This window comes from Nicotiana tabacum, chromosome 5, assembly GCF_000715075.1.
Source record: "Nicotiana tabacum cultivar K326 chromosome 5, ASM71507v2, whole genome shotgun sequence".
NCBI lineage: Eukaryota > Viridiplantae > Streptophyta > Magnoliopsida > Solanales > Solanaceae > Nicotiana > Nicotiana tabacum.
This window is the reverse complement of record NC_134084.1, coordinates 105,166,562-105,178,917: the sequence shown is the minus strand read 5'-3', so window position 1 is coordinate 105,178,917 and position 12,356 is coordinate 105,166,562.

The window sequence follows — 12,356 nt, the reverse complement described above, 5'->3', positions numbered from 1 at the left end:
GGTCCTAGATTGTTTAAGTTATATTCCGACACTTTTAATTAAAAAGGGTGTAGCTCTTAAGGCCGTTGGATGATGGAAAATGAATGGACAAGATTGGTTTAACACAATTGAACTCAAAACGATGTAGTATTGCCCCCATACTTGGCCGTTTCAAGGGACTCGTGGACTGAAGGGTTTGGACAGGGTACGGGACTTGGACCTGGTTGTATTGGGCTACAACATAGTTTGGGTTTCCACCAAATTGGCCCAATTTCGGGTTGTAAAACAAATTCAAACTTTCCTTCTCTTTTATTTTATAATTATTTCCTTTACCTTTTCAATTTTTTTCTTTTTCTTCTACCGAAATTAATAAAAATCCTAAATTACCCCAAATTAGTCCAAGTTGTAAAATTAAACTAATTATCAATTTACAAAATTTATAAAAATTATCTGTTCCTAAATTAAAAGAGAAACATCAACAATCTAAAATTAAAGATAATAATTGTAAAAACGAGCCAATTTTTGTGCTTCTCATTTTTAACAAAACAAATAATTGACTAATTAATCCTGTAACTGTAGAATAACCTAAATGTGATGCATGATGTTTTTTTGTACTTTTTTCATGATTTAAATAGAAATAAACATGCATAGAAATACAAGTAATTAGCGCAAATTCTCAAAAAATCTTATAAAATTGCAAATAATTGAAAAAATTTATTTTCTTGAATTTTATAGGAGTAATTCATATAGGGCAAAAATCACGTGCTCACATGGGTAACTTGCCTTCCCTGCTTGTTATTGAACCAAACAAAAAGTTGATCGTGGTTGCTACCCTATTCTGGGATAGTGAAAGAGTTGTGTTCCGCTTTGGTGACATAGAAATGACACCGCTCCTAGAGGAAATAGGAGGACTTGCAGGGTTGACTTGGGACAGTCACGGGCTTTTGGTGCCAGAAAACCGTACAGGTAGGTTTTTTTTGAAGATGATGGGGTTGAAAAAGAATGTCGACCTAGTGTGCCTGAAGGACTACTACATACATTTTGAATATCTCTATGAGAGGTATGGCCATAGCAAGTCTTTCCGCACTTATGATGATGAGATCGCCCTTACTTCATTGGGTCACATCCACCGCAGACTGTTCGTGTTCATTGTGTTCTTTCTAGGGCTGATAGTGTTCCCAATGAAAAAGGGAAGAATCCACACTAGGTTGGCCATGGTTGCCAAAATTTTGATGGAAGGAATTAATGGACAAAAATATACCATAGTCCCCATGATCATAGCCGATATCTATAGGGCCCTGAAGCGTTGTCAAAGAGGAGTCCAGTATTTCGAGGGTTGCAACTTACTGCTGCGGTTATGGTTGTTGGAGCATCTCCAAAAGGGTCGCTATTGCCAAGAATTTCCGCGAAGGGCTAGGAACGAGCACATTGCTTTCTATCACCCTAAGTAGATGAACTACATTCCGGACAGATTTGCTCAGTCGGAAAGTGCCAGCGAATGGGTAGATTTCTTCGACAATCTGACCGAGGAATTGGTGCAGTGGATGGTTGAATGGTTTCCAACATACGAGTTCATATTAGGTCCAGGGATGCTCCGCATTTGGTGTTGATCGGGTTGAGAGGGATATATCCATATGTCCCTATGCGAGTTATGAGGCAAGCAGGTTGTACCAAGGGTCATCAAGATGCATCATTTTAGGGCAGATTTCCAAGATGATGACATACCTTACAAGTGCCAAGCTCAGCAAATGTGGCACTACAAAATCATTATGTAGAAAAGCATTGTTGAACCAGACAGATATCGTGTAGGGTGCGAGCCTCTCTACCCTGCATGGTTGGAGGATAATCTGAAAAGAACGGTGACAACGGGGACTGGTCGAGGGAACAGAATCATAGACGAGGAAGCTAAAGCCCAGGTCAAATACAACAGGCTGCGTAAGAGGGTCCACGACTCTGAGAATGATCATCAGGAGATACATGAGAGGAACGTGAAGTTGATTGAGGAATGGAAATAGATGGCAATCGTTTCCAACAGCAAAATGGAATACCTGGAGCAAGGAATAGTAGAACTGGAGGGCAAAGTCATAAAAAGGATTGAAAACTGTCAGAATGCTGAAGGAGCCGAGGGAGGACATCTAGCCCGAGCCTACTTGTTGTTGGGACTGCGCGAGCTAGGAGATCTGTTTGATGGAGTCCGGAAGATCGAATCTGGGGAAGGTCCTTCTGGGACCAAATATATTAGATTTACTTTCTTTCCTTAAAATGTAATAAGGCCATGTGCTAGTAGTAACCTCTTTTATTATTGTGTTAGTGTCATTTTTTGATTCCTCTACTTTTATATTATGAAATGAAGCATTTATTGGTATTTGAAGTTCTCCAAATTTATTTGTCGCTCGGACTACCTCGGGCACAACGAGACTCCCAAATTAGGATGCGAGTTTATATCTCGCACTATGTGTTTAAATACCGTAAACATTTCAGGATCCCCACTAACTTGTCACCTTTTGTTTTGTTTATTTTTATTATTATTATTCGCATCCCCATAGGTTGGTTCATCCATACTGGCCTCGACAGCATATCATACCAGATCTAGAGGCCCTCCACCTCCTCCTCCTCCAAGCAACACAAAAGGCGGAGGGAAATCAAAGATGGACGACTTATGTTGAATCCGAAAGGAAAACATTGAAAACGCTGAGAATTCCGATGGTCGTAGTACTCCGGCCCCGAACGACCTGGTTTTGAGACTTGAACAAATGATACTATAACTGGAAGGAGAACTTGAGCAGGTCCGCAATTTGGCAAACTTGTCACTCACCTCAATGTCCCTGATATCCACCAACATAATGCAAAGAACCCAATACCTCCTCAAAATACAATAAAAACAAACAACCACAAAATCCTACCATACCAAATCAATATGCAACTCCACCTTAAAATATCAATCCATTGCCGGTACCAACACCCCCACAACAACATCATCAACCAATTCCATACCCACCAGCCACCACTTACCACACTCCCCAAAATACACCACCACTCAATCCCAATCCACAAAACTCCACCGATGACCATCACTGTACCCAAATCCCTGGCACCCATCAGAGCAATCCCATATACATGGAAACTATACCACATTCTACCTAGCTAATCTCCTGTGCACTAGAATTCTCTGAAAAGGACCTGCTCATTAAGAACATGGCCAAAGAACTCAAGAAGATAACAAGCCGAGTTCAAGGTGTTGAAGGCGATAGAGGAATAGAAGGTTTGAACTACGAAGATCTATGCATACAGCCCGATGTGGAACTGCCAGAGGGGTACAAGCCTCCCAAGTTCAAAATGTTCGATGGTATAGGTGATCCCAGGGTTCACCTAAGGACTTACTGTGATAAGCTTGTCAGGATTGGAAAAGATGAAAATATTCTAATGAAGCTCTTTATGAGAAGCCTTACTGGGGACGCGTTGTCTTGGTATATCAGCCAGAATCCCAAGAGTGGTCAAATTAGCTAAGCATGGCATCATATTTCATGGACCGGTTCAGGTTCAACACAGAAAATGCACCTGATGTCTTCTACATTCAGAATCTCAAGAAGAAACCTACCGAGACTTTCCACGAATGTGCTACTCGTTGGATGTCGGAAGCTGCCAAGGTTAGGCCCGCTTTGGACGAATAATAGATGAATAAATTCTTCATCAGAGCATAGGATCCACAATATTATGAGAGATTGATGGTCATCGAAAATCACAAATTCTCTGACATCATCAAGCTCGGGAAAGGATCAAGGAAGGAATCAGGAGCGGGATGGTAACAAATTTTGAGGCACTACAAGCCACGAATAAGGCACTCCAATCAGGTGGCATATCAAAGAAAAGAGATGTTGGGGCAGTGATGGTGGCCCAGGGCCCAAAAACTCCACACATATACCAAACACCCCTACCCACATACCAGGCATCTTCACCCACCTATCAAACACCTCCACCTACATACCAAACATCACTGCCTACATATCAACCTTCATCTCCCAGATATTCCCAACTAGTCGTTGTCCATCATACCTATAATTCCCAACCATCTCACTTGCTATCACCACCAACTCGCCTAAATTATCCAAGACCCAACTTCAACCGCAAGCCACCCAGACAATACACCGCCATCGCTGAGCCCATCGACCAATTGTATGAAAGGCTAAAGGCCGCAGGTTATGTCACTCATGTTCCCGCTGTGGTCCTATTCCCAATGGGTCAATCCGAACAAAACTTGTGCATACCACTCCAGTATGAAAGGGCACACCACGGTTGAGTGCCGAACATTGAAGGAAAAGATCCAGACACTCATTGACAACAAGGTCATACGGGCCAAGGAAGCCGCACCTAATGATCGCAATCCCCTCCGTGATTATAGATGTGACGGTGTACATGTAATAGAAACAAATGAGGAATGGGACCCTGAGGGGTCAATAGGGCTTATCCCAGAAGGCGATGACTTTAAGGTTGCAGTTACCCTTACTCCTATCGTGGTTCGGACTCAAGTACCTATTGTTGTTGAGGTAACTACATCCGCTCCTTTCGAGATGGAGGTAACTCCGCCCACGGCCACTCCCACTCTGTTTGAAGTAGAAGTGGTCATACCTTTTACTATGACGGTGTCAACCACACCCCAATTCAACTCAAAAGCGATACCTTGGGATTATGTCGCCGAGGCTCGGTGAAAAGGGAAGACTAAGATAGAGGAATCTGATACTGCACATGTGATGACTAGAACTGGAAGAGTCTACACACCTGAACACCTGGGAGGTTCAAGTAAGGATGCCACTGCTAGGCAGCCTGTCATTGAGACCAGACAGGATGACTTGGGGAGGAAAGTACAGGCGAAAGAGTATTCTATTGTTGATAACCTTAACAATGTCCCTGGTCAGATATCTATCCTGTCACCATTGCAGAATTCAGAGGCACACAAGAATGCCTTGATAAAAGTATTGAGAGAGGCTTATGTACCAAATAAAATCATCGGTTGAGAAATGGACAACATGGTCGGTCAGGTGCTGGAGAGCCATAAGATTATCTTCCACGAAGATGAGTTGCCGCACGAAGGTCTGAATCATAATCGAGCATTGCACATTACGATACAATTTGAAAACAAGGTCATTGCCAGGGTCATGGTTAATGGAGGTTCGAGTCTAAACATTTTTCCATTGGACACCCTAAAAAGGTTGGATAAAGGTTTCCATGAAATACGGACCGGAAGAATGAATGTGAAGGCTCTCGATGGGTCCTAGAGGGCAACTATTGGGGAAATCAACATTTGACTACAGATGGGACCAACATGGTTCGACGTTGAATTCCAAGTGCTTGACATACCAGCCTCATATAATCTTTTTTTAGGCCGACCATGGATCTATGATGCTGGAGCCGTGCCCTCCACACTACATCAAGTCGTAAAGTTCGAATGGAACCGTCAGAAGGTAATCATTCATGGAGATGGGAGTAACCTCATCTACACTAGTCAAACTATCCTGGCCATTGGACATAGAAGGAGGCTAGGAGGGGAAACTTATCATCACAATGAATGGGTCAATGCCATCGAGAAGGATAAGTGGTGGAGTAACAAAATAGAAAGCATACTACCATGGTCCGGATATGAACACGACAAAGGATTGGGAAAGAACCTCCAGGGTATCACCAAGCCAATATGGCTAAAATATCATGGTAACACATTTGGGCTCGGATACCAGTATACATGGCAGGACTACAGGGAATGGTCTCCTCCATGGCGTGGACCGTATTACCCTCTTGAGCAACCGATACCCCGTTTAGAACAGGCTTTCCATCAGGCAGACACAATATGAGGAACTGCAGAAGAAGAAGCACTAGCTGGACTAAAGGATTTGTTCTTGGAAGATAAGGATATGGACTGCACTGCCATAATTGAGGAGGAGGAGGAACAAGGCCTCTCCATTCAGACCGTGGAAAAGGGAGCTATCCTCAGAAACTGGACCGCCACACCATCTCAAGCCAGGCGAGTCCCTGGGTGACTTGGCAGAATTTATGGTTGTTCTAGGCATTTAAATTTTTCAGCAATTTTGGTTTAAGATTTCTTCGTTTCAAATAAATGCTCGATCCATCGAGCCAAGCTTTGTTTGAACAATTTTCTTAGTTTTATTCAAATGCATTTGTCCTTTATCATTATTCATTACTATTTTTATACTTTTCCCTTCTACAGTGTTATTATTACTTTTCCTGATGAACCGGTGATTATGACATGTAATGAGGCAACGCAACATAAGAATAGTGACTCAGAGGAAGAAGATCAAATACCCAAGGAAATTGTTATAGAAGTTGAGAATTTTGAGAAAAAGCCTAAGTCAAATTTTGACGAAACAGAAGCAGTAAATTTGGGAGACGTCGAGACCGTCAAAGAAACCCGTATCAGCATTCATTTGTCACCAACAGAGAAGGAAGAGTACGTTCGTTTTCTAAAGGAATATGTGGATATCTTTGCATGATCGTATGACAATATGACCAATTTGAGCACATCTATAGTAGCTCACAAGTTGCCTACCAATCCCTTGTGCCCGCCAGTCAAGCAGAAACTCAGAAAATTCAAACTAGACATGAGTTTGAAGATCAAGAAGGAAGTTACCAAGAAGATCAAAGACAAGGTTCTCAAGCTGGTTGAGTACCCAACATGGTTAGCTAATATCGTGCCAGTTCCAAAGAAAGATGGGAAGGTCCGAGTATGTGTTGATTATCGGGATTTAAACAGAGCAAGTCCCAAAGACGACTTCCCACTTCCAAATATACATATCCTAATCGATAACTGTGCCAAGCATTAACTCCAATCCTTTGTAGATTACTTCATAGGTTATCACTAGATCTGGATGGATGAAGAAGATGTCGAGAAGACAGTTTTTATTACACCTTGGGGTGTATATTGTTACAAGATGATGTCATTCAATCTAAAGAATGTCGGCGCTACTTACATGAGGGCTATGATAACATATTCCATGATATGATACACAAAGAAATAGAAGTATATGTGGACAATGTCATCATCAAATCCAAGAGGGTCACAGATCACATAACAGACTTGAGGAAATTCTTCGACAGGCTTAGGAGGTACAATTTGAAGTTGAACCCCGTAAAGTGTGCATTCGGGGTCCCCGCAGGAAAGTTATTGGGATTCATCGTCAGCCGCCGAGGGATCGAGCTAGATCCAACTAAAGTCAAAGCCATTTAGAAGTTACCACCACCTAATAGCAAAAAGGACGTGATGAGCTTCCTAGGACGGCTCAACTACATCAGCCGATTCATTTCACAGTCCACAGTAATATGTGAACCCATATTTAAGATGCTGAGGAAAGATGTCGAGACAAGTTGGACCGAGGATTGTCAGAAAGCTTTTGACAAGATCAAGGAATACATGTCCACACCACCAGTTATGGTCCCGCCAGAACCAAAACAACCTTTGCTACTTTATTTATCCGTGTTAGATGGAGCCTTTGGATGTGTTTTGGGATAACATGATGAGACATGAAGAAAGAAGCAAGCCATATACTACCTGAGCAAGAAATTCACACCTTATGAAGCACGATATTCTCTGCTTGAACACACTTGCTGTGCTTTGAGCTAGACAGCCCAGAAGTTGAGGCATTATTTCCGTGCCTACACTACATACCTCATATCCAGGATGGATCCTCTGAAGTACATATTTCAGAAGCCCATGCCTACTGGAAAGTTGGCTAAATGGCAGATACTACTGAGTGAGTTCACATCCTCTATGTAACTCAAAAGGCAGTCAAGGGACAAGCATTGGCAGATCACCTCGCTGAAAATCCAGTGGGAGAAGAATACGAACCCTTGAAAATGTATTTTCCTGATGAAGAAGTATCACTCAAAAGAGAAGACATTACGGAAGCATACGACAGTTGGAGGATGTTCTTTGACGGAGCTGGAAATTTCAAAGGAGTAGGCATTGGAGCAGTCTTAGTATCAGAAATAGGTCAGCATTATCCGGTATCTGCTAAACTCAGATTTCCCTGCACCAACAACATGGCAAAATACGAAGCCTGCATACTAGGGCTCAACATGGCAGTCGACATGAACATCCAGGAGTTGTTAGTGAACGGCGATTCAGATTTGCTTGTGCACCACGTGCAAGGAGAATGGGCTACCAAGAATTACAAGATATTACCATATCTGTACCATGTGTAGGAATTGAAAAGGAGGTTCACGAAGATAGAATTCCGACATGTACCCAGAATTCATAATGAGTTCGCTGACATATTAGCCACTTTGTCATCATTGATACAACATCTAGATAAGAACTATATTGATACCATCCCGGTGAGGATCCATAATCAGCCGGCATATTGTGCTTATGTCGAGGAAGAAGAAGATGGAAAGCCTTGGTTCCATGACATCAAGGAGTACCTATCAAAAGGAGAATACCCGGAGCATGCAAACTACATTCAGAAACACACACTCCGGAGATTGTCAAATCACTTCTTCCACAGCGGAGGAAACTTGTACAGAAGAACTCCGGATTTGGGTTTGCTAAGGTGTGTCGAAGCAAAGGAAGCTTCTAAGCTACTTGAGGATGTGCATGCTGGGACATGTGGCCCGCACATGAATGGTTTTATTCTAGCCAAGAAGATACTCAGGGCAGGTTACTTTTGGATAACTATGGAGACAGATTGTATTCAGTATGTTCACAAATGGTTTTAATGTCAAGTACATGCCAACATGATAAAAGTGTCACCAAATGAGCTCAATGCAACAAGCTCGCCTTGGCCATTTTTCGCCTGGGGAATGGATATTATTGGTCCGATTGAGCCCACTACTTCAAACGGACATCGGTTTATTCTGGTAGCCATTGATTACTTCACGAAATGGGTAGAAGCTGCATGTTACAAAGCTGTAACCAAGAAAATCATTGCAGATTTTGTCAAGGATAGTATTGTCTGCCAATTCGGAGTTCCTGAGTCTATCATTACTAACAATGCCTCTAACCTCAATAGTGATCTGATGAAAGCTATATGTGAAACTTTCAAAATCAAGCACAAGAATTGCACCGCCTACAGACCTCAGATGAATGGAGCCATAGAAGCCGCCAACAAAAATATCAAGAAGATACTAAGGAAAATGGCAGAGAATCACAAGCAGTGGAATGAGAAGTTACCCTTTGCACTGTTAGGGTACCGCACCACAGTTCGCACGTCAACTGGGGCAACCCCTTACATGCTGATGTATGGTACCGAGGCTGTCATCCCAGCCGAGGTGGAAATCCATTCTTTAAGAATCATACATGAAGCTGAACTCAGCGATACAGAGTGGATAAAGAGTTGATATGAACAATTGGCCCTTATCGATGGAAAGAGGATGAACGCAGTATGTCACGACCAACTTTATCAGAACAGAATGTCTAGAGCTTCAACAAAAGGGTCAAACCAAGACAGTTTGCACCAGGGCAGCTGGTATTGAAAAGATTTTCCCACACCAAGATGAAGTCAAAGGGAAATTCTCTCCCAACTAGCAAGGTCCGTATATGGTTCATAGAGTACTAATAGGAGGAGCACTCATACTTGCAGAGATGGATGAAGAGATCTGGCCAAAACCAATCAATTCAGATGCAGTCAAGAGATACTATGCCTAGATTATTTCACATTTCTTTTATGATGTAATTGAACTACGATTAACCTGATTCCCGTTTAAGAGGGGATACGTATGTAGCCTTATGGGTTCGGTCATATCATAAAAAAATTTTTATTTCCCCCCAGAATCAGAAACTAGGGCAGAATTTTGAGGAGGGTCCTCAAAATTCTGGAGCAAGTCCAGCTAGCCATCACATGCCAGGAAGTCAGTCATCAGTCAAGAACTGGGGCAGAATTTAGAGAAGGATTCTCAAAATTCCAAATAAGATTCAGCAAGGTCCGCCATCCGCAAACGGTTAAAAAAATCATCTACCAAACTGGGGTAGAATTTTGAGAAGGACCCTCAAAATTCCAACATAAGAAAGCTGCAATGCCTTTGAAATGTGTCACAGTCGCTAGTTCATCAAAAGTTACTTGATAAATCAATACGCTTCCAAAACAATTCTATTTTTATCAATGAATGCATATTTTCGAAAATTCTATTTTTTTCATAACAATCAGGTGCTACCTAGGGGTACTCGAAATGGGCTTCCAGAGAGGAGCAAAGCAAGGCCAGCAGACGAAGCAAGAACCAACCTCCCCTCATGAAACTTACGATTTTTCTTCGAACACGGGCACATTTGACGATAGAATTCGCACACAAAGCAAATTCACCGTCCATCCGGCCATTAGACACTGAACATATCCTAGCTAAGACATACTCTACCCTTATCTGCTATTCTGTCTTTGCATGAGTCTAATCTCTGACTCCACATTTGCATGAGTCTAATCCTTGACTCCACATTTGCATGAGTCTAAGCCCTAACTCCATATTTGCATGAGTCTAAGCCCTGACTCCATATTTGCATGAGTCTAAGCCTTTACTCCACATTTGCATGAGTCTAATCCTTGACTCCATATTTGCATGGGACTAAGCCTTGTCCGAATCTTGCATGAGTCTAAGCCCTGCCTCCATTTTGCATAAGGCTAAGCATTACCTTCCATTTTGCATTGGACTAAGCCTTGTCCCGAATCTTGCATGAGGCTAAGCCCTGCCGCCATTTTGCATAAGGCTAAGCACTGCCTTTCATTTTGCATGGGACTAAGCCCTATCCCGAATCTTGCATGAGGTTAAGCTCTACCTCCATATTTGCATAAGGCTAAGCGCTTCCTTCCTTTTGCATGAGACTAAGCTCTGTCTCCAATCGTGCATGAGGTTGATCCTTGCCTCCATACCTGCATGAGTCTAAGCTTTGACTCCATATTTGCATTAGTCTAAGTCCTGACTCCATATTTGCATTAGTCTAAGCCTTGACTCCACATTTTCATGAGTCTAATCCTTGACTCCATATTTGCATGGGACTAAGCCTTGTCCCGAATCTTGCATGAGGCTAAGCCCTGTTTCCATTTTGCATAAGGCTAAGAATTGCCTTCCATTTTGTATCGGACTAAGCCTTGTCCCGAATCTTGCATGAGGCTAAGCCCTGCCTCCATTTTGCATAAGGCTAAGCATTGCCTTCCATTTTGCATGGAATAAGCCCTGTCCCGAATCTTGTATGAGGTTAATCTCTACCTTCATATTTGCATAAGGCTAGGCGCTGCCTTCTCTTTGCATGAGACTAAGCTCTATATCCAATCTTGCATGAGGCTGATCCTTGCCTCCATAGCTGCATGAGTCTAAGCCTTGACTCCATATTTGTATGAGTCTAATCCCGGACTCCATATTAGCATAAGGCTAAGCACTACCTTCTCCCTGCATGAGTCTAAGCCCTGACTCCATATTTTCATGAGGCTAATCCTTGCCTCCCTGTTTGCATAAGCCTAATATTTGCCTCCCCGTTTGCATAAGGCTAATCCTTGCCTCCCCACTTGCATGGGACTAAGCATTTTCCCTTCTTTGCACATATATTGCTTTATTTCTACTACCATCTATTTTCCTTTGAATCGGGCTAAGCTCTGCCCTTTACGTTGCAAGACTAAACCTTGTCTTGTTACTTCATATTATTGCATATCATGGGCTGAAACATCACCAATCTATCCAAAGGCGTCATAGTCTAAAGGCACCTTCCTCATAGCCGGAAGACACCATGCCATGGCCTAAGGATCTCTCAAATTTGCATATCATTATTCAAAGGCTTCATGGTTTGGAGCACCATATTCATGGCCCGACGACATCATTTCATGGCCTGCGAATCCCTCATTAAACAACTCATGGCCCAGGATATCATGGTCCAAGGACGTCATCTTTAACCGTCCGAAGACAACCTTCATGGTCCAAAGGGAATTTGCATCATGTTTAAATTTTCGCAAATACGATTGTAGCATCTTTTATCTACAGGTAACCAGTAAGCAATCGCTACTAGCAGGAGTGATCTCGCTCCAGTTCTCTCTGACCGTCCCGAGCCTTAACCGAGCATCGTAGCAGCTTCCACATCTCGTGTTCGTTCGCACAATAATTTCATCGGCATACTCCGCAGCTGAATCCAGAACTATACATGGCCTCATTCTTGTAAAACCAGGGATATGTAGGCAACTCGAAAATCGAAGCTCAGCCTCTATCTTTCAAAACATCCCATCCGGTCAAAATTGGCCATCATTTCTTTACCCGAAAACTCTTTCATCCTTCCCGGGTAAAGAGGGGCAGCTGTTGATAGCCAATTTTTCCATATTTATTTTAAATATACATAAATGCCTTCTAAATAGCATATATTTGCATATATAAGCATGCACAAGGTTTTTAGTATTTATCCC